Source organism: Rhinoderma darwinii, chromosome 3 (assembly GCF_050947455.1).
Source record: "Rhinoderma darwinii isolate aRhiDar2 chromosome 3, aRhiDar2.hap1, whole genome shotgun sequence".
Lineage (NCBI taxonomy): Eukaryota > Metazoa > Chordata > Amphibia > Anura > Rhinodermatidae > Rhinoderma > Rhinoderma darwinii.
Window position 1 is genome coordinate 105,408,638 of NC_134689.1, and position 26,149 is coordinate 105,434,786.

Here is a 26,149-nt window from a genome sequence, read left to right on the forward strand (position 1 = left end):
TTCTTCTCCTCAAATATTGTTTCAGTTTGAGGAGAAAAAGAGACTCGGGAGAATTGCTGCCAGAAGATTACAGTGAAAAAAAAACAAACAGTTACACTATAAAACATTCTCTGTATAGATAGATTTCTATCTATCTATACAATCTATCTATCCATCTATCTTTTTTTCTATCTATCTACCTTTCTTTCTTTTATTCTATTAGAATAGGCAGGTAGGGAGTATATAATTATATATATATCCACATATATATAATATATATAGCAATAGCGGTTTATTTTTTTGTTAGCGGTAGTGTAGATATATATAGCAGTTAGGCCCCATGCACACGACAGCAAAAAACCTCCGTTTTTGCGGACCGCAACTGCGGTCCGCAAAAACTGAGCCATTCACTTTCATTGAACGCTGACACCTTTCAGTAGCACTACGGAAGGGTGTCAGTGCCGTGGAAATGTTCCGGGAATTATGGAACATGTCCGTTCTTTCGCATTTTGCGGGCCGTGCTCCCATACTTTGTATGGGAGCACGGCCCGAAAATGCGGCTGTCAGTCAGCGGCCGGCCGTGCCCGCGATCGCGGACAGCAATTGCGGGCACGGTCGTGTGCATGGGGCCTTAGTTTGTGTGTTTTATAAAAAAAATAAAAAAATAAAATTTGTTTAGTTAGTGTTAGTGTTAGTTACGTTATGGCGAGGAAGTTGTTTAGCGCCGAGGAGGCATACGCCATGCTGTGGTCTGAGTCGGAGACCGCATCAGAGATGGCGTTCGAGATGGAACCTGTTTTAGGTAGTGACGATGACAGCGTCACTTCAGGTTCATCTTCAGGGGACGTTGTCCCTGATGCAGTCGAAACTGCAGAACATGAAAGCGCAGGGCCAAGTAGCGCTGTAGCACGGGACAGCCTGGTCCCTCCAGTCCAGGCTCTTGTATGGGCACCTGCCCCATCTTTTGGGCCTAGAATCCACGGATTTACTGCCACTCCTGGCATAACCGTGGACAATACAAATTTTGTCCAAATGGATTACTTCCATTTATTTATAACGGACGACATCCTAAATCAGATTGTCCACGAAACAAATTTATATGCCACGCAATATATAAGGCAGAAACCTTCATCCACCCATGCCAGAGATTGGACGCCCACCAATTTGCAGGAATTAAAAAAAAATTTGGGGCTCACCCTAAATATGGGTATTGTCAAAAAGCCCTCCATTAGGTCTTACTGGTCAACAAGACCCGCCCAAGCCACCCCAGTATATTCTGCAGTAATGCCCAGGTCTCGTTATGAGACAATAATGAGGTTCCTCCACTTCAATGACAACGCACAGGCCCCCCCAAGTACCGATGCAAACCGGGATCGGTTGTTCAAAATAAGACCGCTAATAAATTCCCTGAATAATTTATTTCTGCAACTCTACACCCCTGAGCAGAATGTAAGTGTGGACGAGCAGATATTTTGGAAGTGTTATAGAAACTCTGTTGAGTTTTGTAAAACCAGCTTTGAAAAAAAGCGATATGTGAAATAATCTTCTTCTATCGTCCGCCCTCCTACATCTCTATGTGATAAATAAGGCCACATATTTGGTATCCCCGTGCACGGGAGAAGTGGCAGAATGTGAACGGAGATTAATTTTGACCGTGGTCTATGCCGTGTGTGAAAAATGCTGGTATAAACTGACGCATTTGCTAAAAAATTGCTAATTTTATTTTGTTCCATCTTATTCAAGAAACTTTCAGAAGAAAACTGGACTGTCTAAAAATATGATAAACCCCTTGAAGAAAACCTTGTGGGGTCTGCTTGCGTGAATGAAGTCATTTATGGGGTGATTCTAATCTTTCAGCAGCATTACACCCCCCAGAAAACAGTATGCGGCTATAAAGTCAAGTGCAGAATTCCTGGACCGAAAAGGCCAAAAAGCCTCCTTTTATGCCAAGCCCTGGCACATGCCCGCACAGTGAATAAGGCACACATATTTGGTATCCCATGCACGGGAGAAGTGGAAGAACGTGAAAGGAGATGAATTTTGGCCGTGGTCTATACCGTGTGTGAAAAATACTAGCCTAAACTGACGCATTTGCTAAAAAAGTGCTGATTTTATTTTGTTCCATCTTATTCAAGAAACTTTCAGAAGAAAACTGGACTTGCTAAAAATATGATAAACCCCTTGAAGGAAACCTTGTGGGGTCTACTTGTGTGAACGAAGTCATTTATGGGGTGTTTCCAATGTTTCAGCAGCATTACACCCCCCAGAAAACAGTATGCGGCTATAAAATCAAGTGCAGAATTCCTGGACCGAAAAGGCCAAAAAGCCTCTTTTTATGCCAAGCCCTGGCACATGCCCATGAATAAAGCACACATATTTGGTATCCCCATGCACGGGAGAAGAGGAAGAATGTGAAATGCGATGAATTTTGTCCGTGGTCCATTTTGTGTGTGAAAAAGCTAGCATAAACTGACGCATTTGTTAAAAAAAAAAGCTAATTTTATTTTGTTCCATCTTATTCAAGAAACTTTCAGAAGAAAACTGGACTGTCTAAAAATATGATAAACCCCTTGAAGGAAACCTTGTGGGGTCTACTTGTGCGAATGAAGTCATTTATGGGGTGATTCTAATGTTTCAGCAGCATTACACCCCCCAGAAAACAGTATGCGGCTCTAAAATCAAATGCAAAATTCCTGGACCAAAAAGCCTCCTTTTATGCCAAGCCCTGGCACATGCCCGCACAGTAAATAAGGCACACATATTTGGTATCCCCATGCACGGGAGAAGTGGAAGAATGTGAAAGGAGATGAATTTTGACCGTGGTCTATACCGTGTGTGAAAAATGCTAGCCTAAACTGACGCATTTGCTAAAAAAGTGCTGATTTTATTTTGTTCCATCTTATTCAAGAAACTTTCAGAAGAAAACTGGACTGTCTAAAAATATGATAAACCCCTTGAAGGAAACCTTGTGGGGTCTACTTGTGCGAATGAAGTCATTTATGGGGTGATTCTAATGTTTCAGCAGCATTACACCCCCCAGAAAACAGTATGCGGCTCTAAAATCAAATGCAAAATTCCTGGACCAAAAAGCCTCCTTTTATGCCAAGCCCTGGCACATGCCCGCACAGTAAATAAGGCACGCATATTTGGTATCCCCATGCACGGGAGAAGTGGAAGAATGTGAAAGGAGATGAATTTTGACCGTGGTCTATACCGTGTGTGAAAAATGCTAGCCTAAACTGACGCATTTGCTAAAAAAGTGCTGATTTTATTTTGTTCCATCTTATTCAAGAAACTTTCAGAAGAAAACTGGACTGTCTAAAAATATGATAAACCCCTTGAAGGAAACCTTGTGGGGTCTACTTGTGTGAATGAAGTCATTTATGGGGTGTTTCTAATGTTTCAGCAGCATTAGGCCCCCCAGAAAACAGTATGCGGCTCTAAAATCAAATGCAAAATTCCTGGACCGAAAAGGCCAAAAAGCCTCCTTTTATGCCAAGCCCTGGCACATGCCCGCACAGCGAATAAGGCACACATATTTGGTATCCCCATGCACGGGAGAAGTGGAAGAATGTGAAAGGAGATTCATTTTGTCCGTGGACTATACCGTGTGTGAAAAATACTAGCCTAAACTGACGCATTTGCTAAAAAAGTGCTGATTTTATTTTGTTCCATCTTATTCAAGAAACTTTCAGAAGAAAACTGGACTTGCTAAAAATATGATAAACCCCTTGAAGGAAACCTTGTGGGGTCTACTTGTGTGAATGAAGTCATTTATGGGGTGATTCTAATGTTTCAGCAGCATTAGGCCCCCCAGAAAACAGTATACGGCTCTAAAATCAAATGCAAAATTCCTGGACCGAAAAGGCCAAAAAGCCTCCTTTTATGCCAAGCCCTGGCACATGCCCGCACAGTGAATAAGGCTCACATATTTGGTATCCCCATGCACGGGAGAAGTGGAAGAATGTGAAAGGAGATGAATTTTGACCGTGGTCTATACCGTGTGTGAAAAATGCTAGCCTAAACTGACGCATTTGCTAAAAAAGTGCTGATTTTATTTTGTTCCATCTTATTCAAGAAACTTTCAGAAGAAAACTGGACTTGCTAAAAATATGATAAACCCCTTGAAGGAAACCTTGTGGGGTCTACTTGTGTGAATGAAGTCATTTATGGGGTGTTTCTAATGTTTCAGCAGCATTAGGCCCCCCAGAAAACAGTATACGGCTATAAAATCAAATGCAAAATTCCTGGACCGAAAAGGCCAAAAAGCCTCCTTTTATGCCAAGCCCTGGCACATGCCCGCACAGTGAATAAGGCTCACATATTTGGTATCCCCATGCACGGGAGAAGTGGAAGAATGTGAAAGGAGATGAATTTTGACCGTGGTCTATACCGTGTGTGAAAAATGCTAGCATAAACCGACGAAATTGTTAAATTCTTGCATTTTTTTCCAATTTTGCCCACTTTAGAGAAAAAAAAAATAATTATATATACTGACAAATGCCACTAAAACAAAGCCCTATCTGTCCTTTAAAAAGAGTGTAAAATTCAAAGATGAACTTTATTCACCTGCTGAGTTATAGTCATCTAAAGAAGCGCATAGCAAAATTGTGAAATTTGCTCTGGTCATTTAGCTGTAAAACAGCCTAGTCCTTAACCGGTTAAAAAAAAGGCTTTTGACATTTTCTTAAAAATATGAGAAATTGCTGTTTATGTTCTAAGCCTTGTAACGTCCAAGAAAAATAAAATAATGTTCAAAAAACGATTCCAATCTAAAGTAGACATATGGAAAATGTGAACTAGTAACTATTTTGGGTGGTATAACCATCTGTTTTACAAGCAGATGCATTTCAATTCTGAAAAATTCAATTTTTTCAAAATTTTCTCTAAATTTTGCAATTTTTCACCAATAAACACTGAATATATCGACCACATTTTACCACGAACATGAAGCCCAATGTGTCACGAGAAAACAATCTCAGAATCGCTTGGGTAGGTTTAAGCATTCCGACGTTATTACCACATAAAGTGAAATATGTCAGATTTGAAAAATGGTCTCTGAGCCTTAAGGCCAAAACTAGGCTGCGTCCTTAAGGGGTTAAGGCCCAAACTAGGCTAAGGGGTTAAAAAAATAAAATATTGCACAAATATTAATAATATATGAATTTGTAATAGTCATGATTCATTATATACTAGCCGGATATAGGGATGTAGCCATCTTTATCTTGACTCTGATAACTTGCTGCAGCGTGATATCACACAACACAAAAGCCATTGAAAAGTCATTGAAAAAGTCAAGATAAAGAATCTAGCCACTGTGTATTTAATGCGCTAAAAGTCAAGATATAGATGGCTACATCTGTATAACACAGATGTAGCCATCTTTATCTTAACTTTTAACGTATTTTAAATACACAGTGTCTAGAAACTTTTAATTGACTTTTGCAATGGCTATTGTTGTGTGATATCACGCTGCAGCAAGTTATCAGAGTGAAGATAAATTGGCTACATCTGTATTATGAAAGTAGTAAGGCTAGGTAGTCATTTTGGGTAGTAAGGATTAATGGGCTATTAGTTTCAGTATTAGGATGGATAAAATTAAGTACTTAACGTATTTTCATGTACATGCATGTCACAGGAGGGATCCCTTTCACGCAGATGTGTATGTACGTGACCGCACCGGAAAAGAAGCTGTGACTGACAGCCGGGCTCCTGCTACAACAGCCAGGATCTAAGTAAGGCCCCTAGGACTATTAGGCCATGTCAGAGGCATGTTTTACACTGTCAGGCAGTAATGCTGTTGTATGCTAACTATACCAAAGCACTATATCATTGATCAGAAGATCGCATTGTAAAGTCTCCTAGTGGGAGTAAAAAAAAATAGTTAAATGCAGTTAACTGGTTATGGACCAGGCACTGTTTAGACATTTTTAACACGTTTTTTTTTTTTTGTGACCTATGCAGGTTTCTTTTCTGATTATTTTTATACACATACTTTTTGCTTTAATAGCATTTTTATGCTTAGGCCTCATGCACACGAATGTGTTTTTGCGTCCGCAATTCACCCGCAAATATGCGAGTGAATTGCGGACCCATTCATTGCTATGGCACCATGTACACAACCGTGGTTTTCACGGTTCCTTCCAGGACCGCAAATATGAGCCGCGGAAACTCAGGACACAGGGCCGGCCTTATGGGTGTGCAACCTGTGCCATCGCACATGGCGCATCACTTCAGCACTGTCTCTCTCCCCCTGCTTGTTTCAGAAGGGCCCGTGCCCGGCGACTCAGCAGCTGCCTTTACGCCCGGGCACTTCTTCTCTCAGTGGCGTCGCTGCCAGCGGCGACACAGGGCATGAGGGCGCACTCTCTTGGAGTGGAATCCCCAATGCTGTCACCGGGGATTCCACTCCAGGAGAAGCCCCTGATGTCACTGTCCATAAATGGACAGAGACGTCAGGGACTTCTCCTGGAGTGGAGTCCCCGGTCACAGCGTCGGCAACGCTGTGGATGGGGATTCTGCTTTAGGAGTTACCCCTCATGTCACTGGCCATATATGGACAGAGACATTAAGCGCTCCATCCAAGAGTGGAATCCCCGGCCACAGGGGGATTTCGCTTCTTCAGGGAGCTACAGTGGCGCTATATACAGGAAGGGGGGAGTGCTATCTACAAGGGGGCTGTATGGCACTACTTACAAGGGGGCTGTGACACTTCCTACAGGGGGGTGTTGCAGTACCTACAAGGGGGCTGCGTGGCACTACCTACAAGGGAGCTGTGTGGCACTACCTGCACGGGGCTGTGTGGCACTACCTGCAAGGGGGCTGTGTGGCACTACCTGCAAGGGGGCTGTGTGGCACTACCCGCAAGGGGGCTGTGTGGCACTACCCGCAAGGGGGCTGTGTGGCAGTACCCGCAAGGGGGCTGTGTCGCACTACCTACAAGGGGCTGTGTGGCACTATCTACAGGGAGCTGTGTGGCACTATCTACAGAGGGAATCTGTGAGCGGCGGGCTGATGGTCATTTTAGTGAGAGTGGCAGGCTGATGGTCATTTTACTGTGAGTGGGTGGCTGATGGTCATTTTACTGTGAGTTGGGGGCTGATGGTCATTTTACTGTGAGTGGCGGGCTGATGGTCATTTTACTGTGAGTAGCGGGCAGATGGTCATTTTACTGTGAGTGGGGGGCTGTTGGTCATTTTACTGTGAGTGGGGGGCTGATGGCCTTTACGTGGTTTCCACCACTGACCTCCAATTGAAATTAATAGGTGGCAGAAAATACCTGCAGCGTTCGTTTGGATTAGCTTCAACTACTTAAAGAAAACGCAAAATAAAAACATCAAATAACGCTGTCAATTCAAAATCTGAAGGAATTTTTAGGCAGATTTTTTCTGCCTTCCAAAAAAACGCTGTGTGAACATACCCTAAGAGTGTAGTGAATATTTGTAGCCGTTTTCTGTCTTTCTCGAAACAATTTTTGGTAGGGGTGCCCTGAGGACATTTTTTGTTTCCAGGGGCGCCTCGAGTCCGAAAAGGTTGGGCAACTCTGTACTAGGCTACAGGATCATGCTGGCCTACGCATGGATCCCGTTGTGGAGCAGCTCAGTTCGTCGTGGGAACGGGGCCTAGATGAGTACAATTTTTCTTTGTTTGGGAGCAAGGTCTACAAGGGGGAGGTGGGGGTCTGTATGGCACTTTCTACATGGGGGAGGTGGGGGGCTGTATGGCACGATGTACAAGAGGGAGGTGGGGGGATGTATGGCACTGTCTACAAGGAGGAGGTGTTGAATTATGGCAGTGTCTACAGGGAGGCTGTATGCCACAATCTACAAGGGAGGACTATCTACAAGGGGGGGGGGGGGCTGTGTGAGGCAGCCAAGGGAGGGGGGTAACTATACTGCGTGGAGACCACTAGGTGGACATTATACTGTATAGGGGCACTAGAGGGGGCAATATACTGTGTATAGCACTTAGTGGGCAATATACTGTGTGGGCACAAAATACTGTGTCCTTGAAGGGGTTATAATATATTATTATTATACTGTATGGGGGGGGCACTAAAGGGGCATTATACTGTGTTTGTAGGCAGTATAAAGGGCATTATACCATGGGGGGGCATTATACATTTTTATGGCGCATTTTTTTTATGGTGGGGTGCCGAGAGATAATTTTGCACGGGGCGCCATCTATCCAAAGGCCGGCCCTGTCAGGACATGTCTTATTACAGCCCACAAATTCGCTAATGACTTGCCCATAGAAGTCAATGGGCCCGTGGAAACTGCGGAAACAACTCCGTGTGACATCCGTAATTTGCGGATTTGCTAAGTGAAGTGTTGCTCAGCTAAGATAGCAAGTTTTCTGTGCACTTTTTTATATGATCTGCATGTTGTGGATGACACACTGATGCACTACGGATGACGTTTCTTCAGCAAAATACGAACTACTGCTCAGGAATTTGCGGACCAGAAAAACACTACGGTCGTGTGCATGAGGCCTTATAGTTTGAATTAAATAGTAAAAAAATAAGCTTTTTTACTTTTAGTAAGTATAGACTTTTTTTTTAAACTCACTGTTTTCAAAGTTAATCAATAAATCCAATGTACCCAAAAATAGTACCAATGAAGACCGCCAAAACAGCTCTGACTCATCGAGGCCTCTTTTCCACAAGACCTACTGTATGAAGGTGTATCTGGCACCAAGACCTTAGCAGCAGATCCTTTAATTTCTGTAAGCTGTCAAGAGGGTCCTACATAAAAAGTACTTGCTTTTTCAGTGCATTCCACAAATACTTGATCTGATTGAGATCTGGGGAATTTAGAGGTCAACACCTTGAACTCTTTGTCATGTTCCTCAAACCATTCCTTAATCATTTTTGCAGCGTGGCAAGGCATATTATCCTGCTATAAGAGGCCATTGCCATTAAGGAATACCTTTGCCATGAAGGGGTGTACTTGGTCTGCAATAATGTTTATACAAGTGGTATGTGTCAAAGTTTCATCCACATGAATGCCAGAAACCAAGGTTTCCCAGTAGAACATTGCCCAGAACATCACACTTTCCGTAGTTCATCCTGGTGCCATTTTTCCCCAGGTAAATCCTGCACATGCACCCGGCCATCCACATGACGTAAAAGAAAGTGTGATTCATAAGACCAAGCCACCTTCCGCCATTGCTCCATGGTCCAGTTCTGAAACTCATGGCTATTGGACTCTATGCCACAGGATATTGTTACATTTCTCTCTTGAAAGATTTGATTTAAGGTTTCCTATATTTGATTGGTTGAGGGGGTATCTTATGAGGACCCCCATCCTTTATATATAGAACAATTGGCATCTCATTGATAGTTTTTGATGCTTTTGACTATATTTTCTATATTGATATTGGGGAGAATGAGGTATTTATAATTTATGTGGTAAACTGTACTTAGAAGGTGCTGTCATAGTGACATGTCAGCAGTTTTGATCAGTGGGGGTTTGGGCACTGAGATCCCCACCGATCGCTAAAACGAAGCTGCAGAAGCTCTCGGGTGACCGCTGAGCCGCTTAATTTCTGATCGGCTTTTTTCAGAAAGCCGAGCAGTTGGTGTATCATAGACTTTCTATTGAGTCCATACACCGTTACCTCAACTTTCTGAGAAAAGCCGATCTGAAACCAAGTGGCTCAGCACTCACCTGAGTGCTTCTCCCACCGATCAAGACTTCTGACATGTCACTTTGACATGTCAGAAGTTTTCTGAACGTTTAGTTACCCTTTAATAGTAAGGCCCTTAATAAGACTGAGAATGATAAATAAATTAAAAAAAAAGACAAATAACATTCATCCTTGTGCCTGTGAATTATGCAAAATTTACAGCAATGACTACTCAACCTATGTGTTGAATATTGGTTAAAACTATTTCTGAAAATAAATATGTGGACAGCACTGCATCAAAACTGTTTTATGTTTGGCCTACTTAGAGACTAATTAGATAATAATGTTTGATGTGTAAAATAAGGCACATGTCTATTATATGAAATATGTGACACAAAGGCACATGACAATTGTTATATAAACTGACAGTAATAACTTGGGAATTATAATGAACACAATACAAGTGTCTATAAATGGAGTTTGTCAAATTACTTCACTACTAAATGTGCTAGTAACATAAAAAAAACATACAAAAGAGAAATGGTTGGCCATTATTGTCATTACATCTGCACAGAAAAAAACATTGTTTGTGTGGGTGCCACTGAAGTCACGTAATGAAAATATTTTTTTCAATTTAGATTATTCTTCTGCATTTTACATAACTTGTGGTTTAATCTATACATGGAAAAAACACAACACCTACTAGCTCTGTTAACAACTGCTAATTAGATTATATTTTTGGTATTCCAGATTTGCACCTTATGGCGAAACTTTTACTGTGAATTTTCAAAAATAATTTGTGTTGTTATTATAAATGTGACTTACTTACAGAATAAGAAACAGACATTTAACATACTGTTCCTTTTAATCGTTATTTAGTCTCAGTACTAAAAGAACAGTAGTAAAAAGAAGGTCTTAGGGCTAGTTCACAAAGAGTTTTTTGCGCTGTTTTTTATGCCGAAACCGCTTCAGAAACGGTGTCGAAAACCGTCCGAAATAGCCTTCCATTGATTTAAAAAAAAAAAAAGTGGCATGCTCTTTTTACCCGCGTTTTTCGTCTCTGACCTATTAACTTCAATGGGAGGTAGAAAAAGCGTTTTTTGAAGGAATTTTGAGGCAGATTTTTATGCCTGCAAAAAACTCCCTTGCATTATTAGATGACTTCATTATTCTATGTTCACACGGGGGAATTTTGCTGCGAAATCCATGGCGAATTCCACTTCCAGGTCATTTCAATGGGAGGCAGAGGCAGATTTTTTCAGCTAGCGGAAAAAATAAGCATCAAGCACATTCTTCAGCCGGATTCCTGCCTGAAAACTCCCATTGAAATGAATGGGAGGCAGAGACGGTTTCAAGCAGTTGCATCACATTCTTCACAGGTGACATGTAAATAGTTGCAGTCACCTGTGCAGAATGTGGCTCAACTGCTGCGGTCACTCACTGGACTCAGAGGTATAAAGACTGGACTCAGGTTTGAGTATATACTGTATATTTTTGGGGGAAGTTTTGTAGGTTCCGCTCGATTGTTTGGACTACGTAGATGAACTAGGATTTTTAGTTTTTTTTAAATAAAATGGTGAAATAGGGGGAACTCCACGTGTTTTTTTTTTCAATTTATTTATAAAAAAAAAAAAAAAAAGACGTGAGATCCCACTTTTTATCATAACCAGCCACCTACAATAAAGCAGCCGCAGCCTAGCACTACCAGGGTTGGGTGGGCCACAGTTTTTCTCCCTTCCCAGCCTGATAATACCAGCCTGCAGTCTCCCCAATACTCGACCATCACTTCAAATGGTCGGGTACTGGATTCTACCCAGTTATTCCCTATAATCCTGGTTGCGGTGGGTACTGGGGTTATAATGGGGGGTAGTGTTAGCTTTTTTTACTGGTTAACACTAAGCCCCACCCTATTAATGGATGCTCTTAATCTGACTGCGGCCATTACTAATGCCATAATAAAGTATTAAAAAAAAAAGAGAAATAACCAAATTTTATGTTATTGAAATAAAAACTCCCCCACACAACTCTCTTTGACCATTTTATATAAAAAGAAAAACTAGTTCATCGACGTTTGATCAAATGATGCAGTGGAACCTGCAAATTAAAAGAAAAAGTTGACGGCCAGCTACTCTGATTACTTTAAGCGCACCAGCAGTCATGTTAAAGTGTGCCTAAAGTTTTGAGAAGTCATAGTGACAGAAGTTTTAATTGGCAGGGGTCCCAGCACTGAGACTCCCACCGATCAAAACTTCTGGCATATCACTATGATGTCTCAATTTTTTTTATAAAAGTATAAGTAAATCTTAAAACGACCCTCCAGTCCCCTCAAAAAAATTAACTAACAATGGTAGAATGAATTATAACTTACTTAGTGTCCATCCCTTTGGTTTTTCTCCCTCCATTCCCTCGTTCTCGGTCCCCATTGTCTTCCATCAAAAATGGCCTCCGCTGTCTCAGACTTGCATAGGGAGCACAGTCTGCAAGTTTGAGACATGCCCCCTCCTCCACTGTCCTCTAATGGACCAGCTCTGATAACGTCAGCGCTGGTCCATCGCCAGTGACGCTTCTCCAGCCGATATCCCTGCAAAGTACCGGCAGGGGAAGGGTCAGTAGCGATGGACCAGCGTATCTCAGACTTGCAGACTGCGCTCCCTGTGCAAGTCTGAGACAGCGGTGGCCATCTTTGATGGAAGACGACGGGGACCGAGAATGAGGGAGCGGAGAGAGAAGAACCAAAGGGATGGACACTAGGTAAGTTATAATTCATTCTACTATCGTTAGTTAGGTTTTTGTGGGGACTGGAGGGTCATTTTAAGGAATGCTACATCTGTAACTGAAATAAACTGTTATTGAATTGTGCTGGCTAGCATCTATTTTATATTTTGTTAGATGTGTGGAAATGTTATAAAAAAATCTAAAGAGACCTTTTTTCTCACTCTTATTAATGCAGGTACATTCAGGGCCCAATCTCTGGGACAAAGGAGACCAAGTTTATAGTGAGGTAGGAAGTTTATATACAGGTAGGATGCTTGGCTGGAGGTTTTTAAAAACTTGTATCCAGTCTAGTTTAGTAGTGCGGAAAAAAGCTAAACTGGTGAGAATATTATTTGGAAATAATTTATTTCTATAATGGTGTTTTTCTCTAAACAGGAGTCTTTAGTTGCTGCATTTTTATTTACTAATAATATGGTTTTCTTTTCAGAGAAACACATCAAAAGCTGGTGGAAAAGTGTGCGAGACCGCTTCATGAAAGACATCTGGAAGGCAGAGAGGAGTGGGTCATCTTCCAAAAAAACAGAAAATAAATTATAATGTGCTGCTGTTCCTCCTGCCCAGCAGAGGACAACGCCCCTAACTATTGAATGCATAGGAGACAGAGAGCCAGCAAGAGTCCCATGCTGTCCAAGAGGAACAGCAGCAGCAGGAGGAGAGGGAGCCCACTCTATTAACATACGCTGAGGTCTATTATGAAGCGGAGGGGCAGACAAGACAGAAGACCTACCGGGGTTGTTATTGTTGCCGGGGGAGGAATCAGCAGCCGTGTCGCACACAGCTCCAATACCATCACCATCAGCAGCAGAACAAATGGGCGTACTATATAGCCCACCTGCTGGTGCCCCCCCCCAGCAGCAACCTGACAGAGACGACCTGCTCCCACTTCCCGCACACCTTCCACCAGGGAGCAGACAACAAGGCCCCTCGGATAACAAAAAGGCAATTAGATGTAGAGACCGAAGCCCCGTTCCTTATCCGGTGATGATGAGGTTGAGGCCCGCATGCCAAGGAACTTTTATGACCTTTGTCACAGCCTTGGCGGCAGACCTCAGGTCCGCTCCCAACCTTCCGGAAGTGGGTGAATTGATTAACCGTTTCTGGCAGGTAGTAGGGCTCACTCAGGGCCCTTCTCAACAAGACTCAACACATGCCACCCAGACTGACCCTGTATATTTTTACCACCCCCCTTCTTCCCCGCTCACTGCTGGTTCCAAATTTTACCATTCCTTTTTCCCTCACCAACAACTTACACCAGCATTGGGAAAAGCCATGCACCCCAACCTGAGGATGACTCCTCTATTTTTATACCAAATTTATAATTTTTGTTTCTTTTGTGTTCCAATCTGGGTGGAGGTGGCATTTTTCTTTATTGTTAGGAGGTAATTGGGTGGGAGCTCATATTTGGCATGGGTTGGGGGGAGGTTTATTGGGGGAATGGGAGGGTGGTCCTGGGGGATATTTATTTTATTTAAATAAATATTGTATATATTAAACATTGGATTTATACTTATGGTTTACAAGTATTTAGTAGGCCAATAGTATAAACCTAAAATTAAATTGTTCTACTCAGTGTATGGTTGCACGTTGTATACTTTGCCCGTGTGTGATCCAGATTTTTACTGTCTGGAACACTAAGCATGGAGATGGACACTGAAGTAGAACAATTACATTTTTAGTTAATAACATCGGTAATGTGAATGATAGCTAGAGCCCCCCACACATTGTAATGCCACATTTGCTTGGGGATTGCACGTATGATTTTCATTACTCACTCGTTCTATGCTCTGGGTACTTAATCACACATCAAATCAGTGTGTCCGCACGTCAGTAGCATTGAAGGAGTGGGGTTAATTAAATAGGGGCCTATTCACACGACTGAGTCTCGGCCATGAGACTTGGTCCGTGTGTCTGCCGAATTTACTGGCTTGAGCAGTATGCAGGGAGACTGACTCCTAGCATTATAGTTCTCTATGATGCTAGGACTCAGTGGCGTAACTACCGCCGTAGCATAAGGGGGCCCATTCTGCCCTCCAGCATGGCCCTCCCATGCCCAGTGGCGCCGTTAGCAGCCACATTCGACCCCACATTCAATAGTACCTGCGTCCTTAGGATGCAGATACTGTTGAACATTATGGCAGAGCAGGGAGGTATCTACCTGCTCTTCCATTTACTAGGCTACAGGCTGTCACTGGATCATGCCAGCCTATGCAAGGATTCTGTTGGCATTGTGGAGCAGCTCCATTAGTCACGGGAACTAGGTGAGTATAATTTTTTGTTTTATTTGTTTGGGGGGCACTATTTACAAGGCAGAGATGGGGGGCGCTATCTACAAGGGGGAAGTGGGGTGCTGTATGGCACTATCTACAAGGGGGAGGTGGGAGGCTGTATGGCACTGTCTACAAGAGGGGACTGTCTAGAAGGGGGAGGTGGGGGCTCTGTTTACAAAAGGGAGGTGAGGGGCTGTAATTGCATTTTTTTGTTTTATTTGTTTGGGGGCCCTATCTACAAAGGGGAGGTGGGATGCACTATCTACAGGGGGGCTGTATGCCACTATCTACAGGGGGAGGTGGGGGCATTATCTACAAGGGGGGCTATATGGCACTATCTACAATGGGGTGTGTGACACTATCTACAGGGGGGCTGTGTAGCACTGTCTACAAGGGAGGCTGTATGGTAGAATCTACAGGGGGTTGTATGGCATAATCTATCGGGGGGCTGTATGGCATAATCTATGGAGCGGGGTGTATGGCACTATCTATGGGGGCTATATAGCACTATCTACGGGGGCTATATGGCACTATCTACAGAGGGTCTGTATGGCAGAATTTACGGGGGGTTGTATCAGACAATCTACAGGGGGAGCTGTATGGCACAATGTACAGGGGACACTATCAACAAGGGAGGACTGTGTGTGGCACCCAGGGGAGGTGGGGGGTCCCAGTCAAAAGTTTGATATAGGGCCCAGTCTTTCCTAGTTTTGCCCTTCTTAGACTCGCTGTTCCATACTGATTACAGTACGATACAGTATTTTGCAGGGAGGCAACAACATAAATATTTACAATATTAGGAGTCAGTCTCCCCTACTGTTCACACCGGTAAATCCAGCAGAAGCTTAGACCAAGTCTCATGGCCAAGACTCGGTCATGTGGAAAGAGCCTAAAGAAAAAAAACAATCACCGTGCACTCCCTGGTCCTACCGATAGCAATAAGCATTTAAACGATAGTTCTAGACTGATCACAGTTCAGGGAGCTGAACTACTAACATTACAGTTATGTATGATGCTTAGAGTCCATGACTCCTCCTGGAAATACCGACCCGCACTGATGATTACAGTACAGTACAGTATCCATTATCCATGGGGAGTCATCTATGATTCTCTGATTCCAGCTCATTGAACTGTGTTCAATCCGTAAAGCACAACTGAGATACATATCATACATACAGATCACAGAACAAAAGCAGCTGTTTGAAGTTGGCTAAAAACACATTTTAAAAAGGGGTTTTTCAGTCCCATAAAATTGATGACCTATCCTCAAGATAGGCCATCAATAGTTTATCGGTCGGGTGTCCGACTCCTGGGACCCCCGCCAATTAATTGCACTAACAATATCAGGGTTGTACAACCAAGGGCACTGCAGTGGTGGGAAGTCAGATTGTCATAAAAAAAATATAGTTGAAATTTCACCACAGTTAAAAAAAACACATCATTTCTGGTGAAAAAATAAAATATTAATTAATTATAAAAATAGCCAACTTAAACGTGGCATTAGTCCAATATGGATAAAATAAAGTATATAAAAAAACACCAATTGGCCATGTAATGAGGCCAAAAGCAATTGTCCATGAAATAAGGCTAGGGTAAATTCAGAATTGAGTGTAGGACAGGGCAAAAAATTCGAGGTGTGCAGGAATCCATGAGAAGAATCATCAGTCCTGGGCAGACTGCTCTTCACGGAGGCTGCTACTGTAGATTGCCAGGGAACTGCATCTTTGGGATTTATGAAGTAGTCTGTGAAGACATTTCTCACCCATACAGCTGAGCTGATGCACGACCAAAATTACAGTTGACCTGTGAGTCACCAAAAGCCACCTATTCCCGTACATAGTTGTGGAGCACACAGGCAGACCAGATCAATTGTGACCACATCAATTGTGTCAGCATCCAACTGCAGTGCACAGGTGAAAAACCTCCACTTACTGCCATGATCTCGAAGGTGCACTCCACGAAGTGTCATGCCCTGGTCAGCCTCATGTTGAAGACCCTCTTACAGGCATCCAGTCCCCTCCATGGGTATGGGCACAGCAGGTTGATCATCAGCGGAAAGGCGTCATCTGATACCATGATGAAAGGGACTGGACGAGTGGTACAGTGAAGAGGTCTTGGAGGAGGTAGAGTCACCTGATCTATCAGTACTCGCCGGCTAAATGTGGATGTCAGTAGCACTGTCAGTAGCGCCCGGGAGTCCCCAGTACTACCATTGGTGCCAACGTTGATAGCAAGAAACTTGTACATGGCATCAGCTACCGGGATCAGGACCACAGAAAAGTACTTCTTGTAATTGAAGTAATGTGATCCTGAACGCGGTGGCACACGTGCATGCTTACTGTCTACGGCGCCTATGTAGTTTGGAAAATTGGCCACAGACTAAAAGCCTGCTGCTGCTTGCAATTAAATCTCCTTAGTCAGACTGGGCATCTATATTGGCTGCAAATACTGTCAGATAACGTGGCATTTGCACCTGACAAATCCAAAGATGGTGGATTTACCAATCCGGAATTGGAGGTGCAAGGATGCGTAACTCTCCCCAGTTGCGAAAAAAACTGGAAGATAGGAAAAAAAAACAACAAAGTAATAAATTAGCATTAATGACATAATTTCATGCCTATCTTGAACAAACCCATCAAACAAAAAAAATTAATTGGTAAAGTTGTTCAAGGAGGCAAGACATTTATTAAATTAGAATTTTAAGAAAAAATACTCACAGCAACGTGATGAGCAGCCTTTCTATTGGACTGATGGCTCTCCTCATGGTATGATCCTCCCGATGCAGGTGTTCTGAGAGGATACTATGCAACCGGTCAAAGGCCTCCATGGGCATTCTGCAAAATTGCATGAATTTGGTGGGATAGCTGTAAAGAAACACTTGATATAAAAATATAATTTCCCCCATTGAATTCACCTGTCCTACAGTCAGCGTCTCCCTGGCCTGAAATGGCTGATAACAGGGAGTAAAAGATTACATTCCCCTGTCCTATGGTCAGTATCTCCAACCCATCATCACCCAAAATGGGTGATTACAATCCATTTTATCTGTTTTAACCTGTCCTACAGTAAGCCTCTCCCCGGCCTGAAATGGCTGATAACAGGGAGTAAATTATTACACCCATCCTACAGTTTAATGTAAAGGAATGTAATACTCACTGTCTTAATTCATGATACAGCTGTCCTATATGGCATCTGTGTTGTCGGAAAATGTTTATTAGATGTACCCACACTGTCTTTCTTGTTCCTGTATAAAAAAAAAACATGAAATACATTAATAAAATGCATAGCTGCTAAACATTTGATCAGTTAAAAAAATAAAATATAACTTTCACATATACATACCTGCTGCATCCTACGTCGGCGAATTGTTAATGATAATTTTCATGAGGAGGCACATTTCTCGCCTCCTCACCTTTATTTGTTATTCTGCAGGGGTTAAGGCTTCATCAGAGGAGATTGTGGCCCCAAAAGTGCCAGGTTTCGCTTAAGAATTTATAGTATCTTCTTCTCGCAAATAATGAAGACTATGGCGCCTGAGAAAATGCTGGGGGGAGTTTTTCTATGTTCTGTGGTCTTTCCAACCTCTAGAAGGCTTATCCCAAAAAAAAGGTTAAATAAACCGTTTCAACTTCAAAATTCTGCTTCAAACTCCTGAAGCAGAAATTTTCAGCTTCCTCATTTTCCTCCGTGTGAACAGGCCCATACCTGCAGTCATTGTGCCATTCACATAGTTCTACCTGAGAACAAGAATAGATAAATGCCAACATATTTCTCTCTTCTACAAAGAAGCGTGGGTGGATAGGTGTTTTCTTTCCTAAATTGATTCAATTTGGAGGTGCCATTAATGTTTTGGCACTGCGCAGCATCTGTACTGGCCTCTGAAATCCATAATCCCATTTACATTTCTTTTTTCTTAATGTCAAAATGTCCAAAATTACTTGGACGGTGTTTCTAATATTTTGGCACTGTACAACATCTGTTCTGGCCATATGGTGCCAGAAGCCAGCAATAGCAAAATAGGCCTCCAAAATCCATAATTCTCTATAGGTATTTAAGTTATGTAAGTTAAACCCTTCCCGACATTTGACATATCCATACGCCAAAGTCTGGTAGGGGAAGTAAGTAACGGGCTCACGGAGTGAACCCGCTCCATACGATGTGGGTGTCGGCTGCATGTTACAGTCGACACTTCAGAGTAATGAGCCAGATCACACTCAAGTGCGATCCCGCTCGTTTAACTCGTTAAATGCCGCGGTCAAATCGCCATCTTTGTGCTCCTATTAAACGCTGCCTCCCGGCAGGTCTAAGTAGAAGCATGTCAAAATCACGATATACTGCAAGACGTTAGTATTGCAGTATATAGTGCAAGCGATCTAACGATTGCTGATTGAAGTCCCCTTCGGGGACTAATAAAAAGAGTAAAAATGTGTAAAATAAAGTTAAAAAAAATAAAATATATTAAAAGTTTAAAAATAAAACCTTTTCCATTTTACCCCTAGAGCATAGTAAAATAATAAATAAATAAACATGATTGGTATCGCCGCATCCGTAAAAGTCTGAACTATTACAAAGCTAAAACATTATTTAACCCACACGGTGTACGCATAAAAAAAAAAAAAATGTAAGCGCCAGAATCTCTATTTTTTGGTCACCTAATCTCCCACAAAAAATGAAATAAAAAGTGCTGAAAATGTCGCATGTACCCCAATATTGTATCATTAAAACCTACAGCTTATCCTGCAAAAAATTAGCCCTCATACCACTTAATTGACGGAAAAATAAAAAAATTATGGCTCTGAGAATTTGGCGACACAAAATAAATTGTATTTTTTACTTGTAAAAGTAGTAAAATATAGAAAAGACTATATATATTTGATATCGCCGTAATCGTATTGACCCACAGAATAAAGTTAACATGTTGTTTTAATTGCACAGTGAATTCCATAAAAACAATGCGCAAAAAACTCTGGAGGAATCGCTGTTTTTCTCATTTTCTACCCCACAAATAATTGTTTTACCGTTTCCTAGTACATTATATGGCACAATAAATGGTGCTACGAAAACTACAACTCGTCCAACAAAAATCAAGCCCTCATAGGAATATATTGATGGAAAAATAAAAAAGTTATGGCTTTTGGAAGGTGGGGAGGAAAAAACGAAAATGAAAATCTTAAAAATGGCAGCGGGAAGGGGTTAAAGGGGTTCTCTGAACATTTTATATTAATGGCCTATCCCTAGAATATGTCATCAATGTCAGATTGGTGGGGTCCGACTCTATGTACGCATCCCTAGCGCGTGTGCCTGGGAATGCAGTTCCTGTCTGATTCGTGAATGGGACTGAGCTGCAATCCCAGCAACAGATGTGTATGGTGCTGCGCCTGGTAAACACTGAAGGGGCCATGGCGAGGAACACTGCAGGCCCTTCAGTCAGCTGATCGGTGGGGGTGCCGGGAGTAAGACCCCCACCAATCTGATATTGATGGACTACCCTAAGGATAGGTCATCAATATAAAATGACGTGAGAACCCCTGTAATTTCCTAGATAGGCTTATTCATTCGAGTATATGACTAAAATTTACCTCTCTATTTTATCAGGCTTGTTTGACTTCTCTTCTGCTTTGTCCCCGTTGTACCACATACTCGGCTCTGCCACATCTCTGTTCTGGACTGCCTAACCATGCTGTAGATGCCATCTTCTATAACCATTCCAAGGACTTTACCTTTGTTGTTGCCTATAACAACTGTACTTCTTGCTGTCCCCATAGTATCTCATTTAACCCCTGTTAGCTTTTATCCAGATAATTAACCGGTAGACTAGCTAGAGGTGCCTAAGTCCTGGGGCCAAATGAGTACCACGACTTTAACCGAAATTGGGGGAAAGGGGGTGCTATAGATGAAATTCTGCTGTCCAGCTGGTTCTGTCTCTTTGAATAACAGGAAATAAATTGTTACATATGTAAATAGAAACCTATCCACACTAATTCAAGGCTGCCGAAAGTGGCTCTTATAATTAATGGGCAATGAGTATTAATGCCGTGCAGTGGCAGAAAAAAATTAAAAAGGGGGCACACTACTTTTTATAGGCACTGCAATAATAGTTAGTCCATTTAGGCTTTTACTCATTTGTGCAATTGTAGAATTGTAAAAACATAAAAAAAAAACACAAAAAAAACTTCTTATTTCTTTGGGCCTGTGTCACTGTCTGAAGGAAGATTCGATATCCAGAAGCTGAAGCAATCGTGAAGGATGGTAGTGATGGTAGGAAGAATGATAAGGCAAGAATAGCTAAATAATAGGCCAGTCTAAAGAGTCAGAAGTAGATAATAATCTGACAATATTCTGGAAAAATGGAAATCCACGAGCAAGATTTATAAGAAGTCAGAGGGTGAAGCTAAGGAGTTCTGGAGAAAGTAGCTCAGCAATTATCAGATGTGGATTAAGTCACCTGACACAGAAAAGGAAGCTGTCCAGCATCTCATGTAAGGGTGCAGTCACACGCGGAAGATTTTGTTGCACAAATTAGCTAGGTTAGTGTAGAACCTTTTTAACTTCTTAAATGGTCACTGTTGTTTCAACAAACTTTGCATAAATCTATAGTACAAGCGAATATGAGAAACTTTGTAATATATCAATTAGAGAAAATTGTCTCTTTCTCTACTTATTAGTCACTTCTTTCCTCTGGCCTTCTGATCATTAACTCTCAATTCACTGCTAAAATCCATCATATGCTTCCCTCACATCCCGTTCATTCCCTATGATTAGTGTGTACGTTGGGAAACCTCTTTGCGTACACACTAAACTTGTACATAGGGGTCCATTAGTCCGACAGAGGCCAATAGAGTAACTTTTTTTAGGTTTGGAATAGCGTAGTGATCCCACCCAAAAATATTCTGTGCGGTATACATTTTTTTTCTTTATGTGGGAGCCTATGGGTGACGGATGCTATTGTCACAGGCATACGTTTAACATATAGGTCATGGGCTTTGTAAGAACATTTCATGACACATATGTTTTACGGATGACATAATAGTGCATGGATGACAGATGCGATAAACGGATGCCTATAGTGGTATCCATCACCCGTAGACTATAATGTTTAATGGCTACCTCATTAACTCGGCGTATACGTCAAACTTGATGTGGAGGGGGCCTTAAGTGGTGAGAGAGATTATAAGCTCACTGATGGATCAGGTTACATGCTGCCTGTGGAGAGGGGGAGGCAGCTACTTGAATGAGACAGAGACAGGAACACACACACAGACACTGCTGCAACTTCTAGTAAGTGTTCTCTCTCACCCAGAGCCGTAGCTAAGGGCTCATGGGTCCAGTTGCAAAAGTTCAGCTTGGGCACCCAAATCTTCCCACCCCTACCTCCACGTATGCCAAAACCAAAATCATCTTTAATGTTAAATGATGATTGACATATACAGCATATGGTAATATATATATATGGTATTATATGTTCCATGCATGATGCAACAGCACTTTGACAAATACATTTTTCTCGGGTGCCAGTGAGCTTAACCTTGAGGCAGGGTTCTAGTAGCTATAACTTAAAGAAATTATAGCTCTCCAAAAATGTTGGTAGTTATATAGTAAGTGATTTATTGACGTTGGCATTGACATGGGTGAATAAATCACTTATGCTTACTGAAGTTTGAAGACTGCTGTGATTTGTTCAACTTATGGTGACAAGGCTTGACAAAGATCCCATAGAGACGGATCGAAATGTTGCCTGCCTGGGGTGAATAAACACACCACTTTTTTTCACCAATTTCCTTGGAGTGCTGCCTCTTCATTTTTTTGGATTTCATTAACAAGGGTTCCTAGCCTCAACCTAGGAGGCCTGCACCCACTGCTGTTGCTGTGCTGCTTTACTCATTTTCTCATTATATATATATATATATATATATATATATATATATATATATATATATATATATATAAAATAGAGATCTTGCAGCACTCAAAGTGGTGAAAACAAAGTGGTTTATTCAGCCAACAAACAGCGACTGCTGTTTTCTTTTGTTGCTATATATATATATATATATATGTCTTTGTTCACACCATGTATGTAGTGCATGTTCAGCATATGAGTCAGTTGAATCTCCTGGCGCTTTGCTAAACAGGTCCATAGACACATAGACCTCTAAAGAATGTATATCTCTTTATTTACTGTATAGGAAAGTGAAGCCTGCTGCAGTTTCCTATACAGTCAGCCACTGCAAAAGTAATTACTGTGCAGTGCATATTATTTTAAGATGCGGACGGAAGGATGCCATATACCACTGTATGGGTTGGAAGATTTTCCCAGCATATATGCCAAAGCTAGATGCTAAACATGATATGAACCCAGCCGTATATATGTAATAATTTCTGTAGCATATATATATATATATATATATGTACAGTTAGGTCCAGAATTATTTGGATAGGATAGTGGCACAAGTTTTGGTGTTTTAGCTGCTTACCAAAAGATATTGAATATACAGTTATATAATCAATATGGGATAAAGTGCAGACTCTCAACTTTAATTTGAGGGTATTCACATCCTAATTTGAGGAAGGGTTTAGGAATTACAGCTCTTTAATATGTAGCTACCTCTTTTTCAAGGGACAAAAGGTAGCTGAACAATTATCTCAAAAGCTATTTAATGGGCTGCATGGACTATTCGTTAATCCATCATCAATTAAGCAGGTAAAAGGTCTGGAGTTGATTCCAGGTGTGGTATTTGCATTTGGAAGCTGTTGCTGTGAACACACAACATGAGGTCAAAGGAGCTCTAAATGCAAGTGAAACAGACCATCGTTAAGCTGAAAAAAATGAAGAAATCCATCAGAGAGATAGCACAAATTTTAGGAGTAGCCAAATCAACAGTTTGCTAGATTCTTGGAAAAAAAGAGCGCACTGGGGATGTCGTGAACTCCAAAAGACCTGCACGTCCACAGAAGACAACAGTGGTGGATAATCACAGAGTCCTTTCCATGGTGAAGAAAAACCCCTTCACAACATCTACCCAAGTGAAGAACACTCTCCTGGAAGTAGGTGTATCAGTATCTAAGTCTACCATAAAGAGAAGACTTCCTGAGAGCAAATATAGAGGGTTCACCACATGGTGCAAACTATTAATCAGCCCCAAAAATAGAGATGCTACATTAGGTCAAAAGGTTCCCACCTTCAGGTCCGTTACATGTGAGTGGTTTTCAAGCTTGAATAAGGCTCGCACCCACACGCTGCCAGTGCTGTTGGATTTTGTATATATCTGTATATATATATATATATATATATATACTGTATATGTATATATATATATATATATATATATATATATATATATATATATATATATATATATATACAGTGAAGGAAATAAGAATTTGATCCCTTGCTGATTTTGTAAGTTTGCCCACTGTCAAAGTCATGAACAGTCTAGAATTTTTAAGCTAGGTTAATTTTACCAGTGAGAGATAGATTATATAAAAAAAAATAAAAAGAATCACAAAGTCAAAATTATATATATTTATTTGCATTGTGCACAGAGAAATAAGTATCTGATCCCCTACCAACCATTAAGAGTTCAGCCTCCTTCAGACCAGTTATACGCTCCAAATCAACTTGGTGCCTGCATTAAAGACAGCTGTCTTAAATGGTCACCTGTATAAAAGACTCCTGTCCACAGACTCAATTAATCAGTCTGACTCTAACCTCTACAACATGGGCAAGACCAAAGAGCTTTCTAAGGATGTCAGGGACAAGATCATAGACCTGCACAAGGCTGGAATGGGCTACAAAACCATAAGTAAGACGCTGGGTGAGAAGGAGACAACTGTTGGTGCAATAGTAAGAAAATGGAAGACATACAAAATGACTGTCAATCGACATCGATCTGGGGCTCCATGCAAAATCTCACCTCGTGGGGTATCCTTGATCCTGAGGAAGGTGAGAGCTCAGCCGAAAACTACACGGGGGAACTTGTTAATGATCTCAAGGCAGCTGGGACCACAGTCACCAAGAAAACCATTGGTAACACATTACGCCGTAATAGATTAAAATCCTGCAGTGCCCGCAAGGTCCCCCTGCTCAAGAAGGCACATGTACAGGCCCGTCTGAAGTTTGCAAATGAACATCTGATTCTGAGAGTGATTGGGAGAAGGTGCTGTGGTCAGATGAGACTAAAATTGAGCTCTTTGGCATTAACTCAACTCGCCGTGTTTGGAGGAAGAGAAATGCTGCCTATGACCCAAAGAACACCGTCCCCACTGTCAAGCATGGTGGTTGAAACATTATGTTTTGGGGGTGTTTCTCTGCTAAGGGCACTGGACTACTTCACCGTATCAATGGGAGAATGGATGGAGCCATGTACCGTCAAATCCTGAGTGACAACCTCCTTCCCTCCACCAGGACATTAAAAATGGCTCGTGGCTGGGTCTTCCAGCACGACAATGACCCGAAACATACAGCCAAGACAACAAAGGAGTGGCTCAAAAAGAAGCACATTAAGGTCATGGAGTGGCCTAGCCAGTCTCCAGACCTTAATCCCATCGAAAACTTATGGAGGGAGCTGAAGATCCGAGTTGCCAATCGACAGCCTCGAAATCTTAATGATTTACAGATGATCTGCAAAGAGGAGTGGTCCAAAATTCCATCTAACATGTGTGCAAACCTCATCATCAACTACAAAAAACGTCTGACTGTTGTGCTTGCCAACAAGGGTTTTGCCACCAAGTATTAAGACTTGTTTGCCAAAGGGATCAAATACTTATTTCTCTGTGCACAATGAAAATAAATATATATAATTTTGACAATGTGATTTTCTGTTTTTTTTAAAATATAATCTATCTCTCACTGGGAAAATTAACCTAGCCTAAAAATTCTAGACTGTCCATGTCTTTGACAGTGGGCAAACTTACAAAATCAGCAAGGGATCAAATACTTATTTCCTTCACTGTATTTACAGGAAATACCTGTGCGCCCAAGCGACCTCTCCGATGGTCACTTAGGCGCAGAAGTTTTACGGCTGCTTATTCTTACGCCTAGGATAGTTGTTCACTTGATGCTTGTCATCCCCACAGTAGAAGCAGAGGCCATTCTTCCTGCGGAGCTCTCTACGTTGTTGGGAAGACACGGAGGCCCCGAGTTGCATTGGTTCATCCGAGTTTTCCGTGGAAGAACGAAGCAATGGAACCTTGGGAGCCATCATGGGGGAGCCAGAGGCGAAGGCACAAAAACGTTCAAGTCATCGTTCCCTGAGACGTCGGTCAAGACGTACCGCTAAAGCCATAACCTGATCTAGAGAGTCAGAAGAGGGATAGCTAACTAACAGGTCTTTCAGAGCGTTCGACAGACCCAATCTAAACTGGTTCCTCAAGGCAGGGTCATTCCAGCGAGAAGCTACACACCACTTCCTAAAGTCAGAACAGTACTTCTCAACGGGTCTCTTATCCTGACGTAAGGTCACCAGCTGACTCTCGGCAAAGGCAGTCTTGTCAGTCTCGTCATA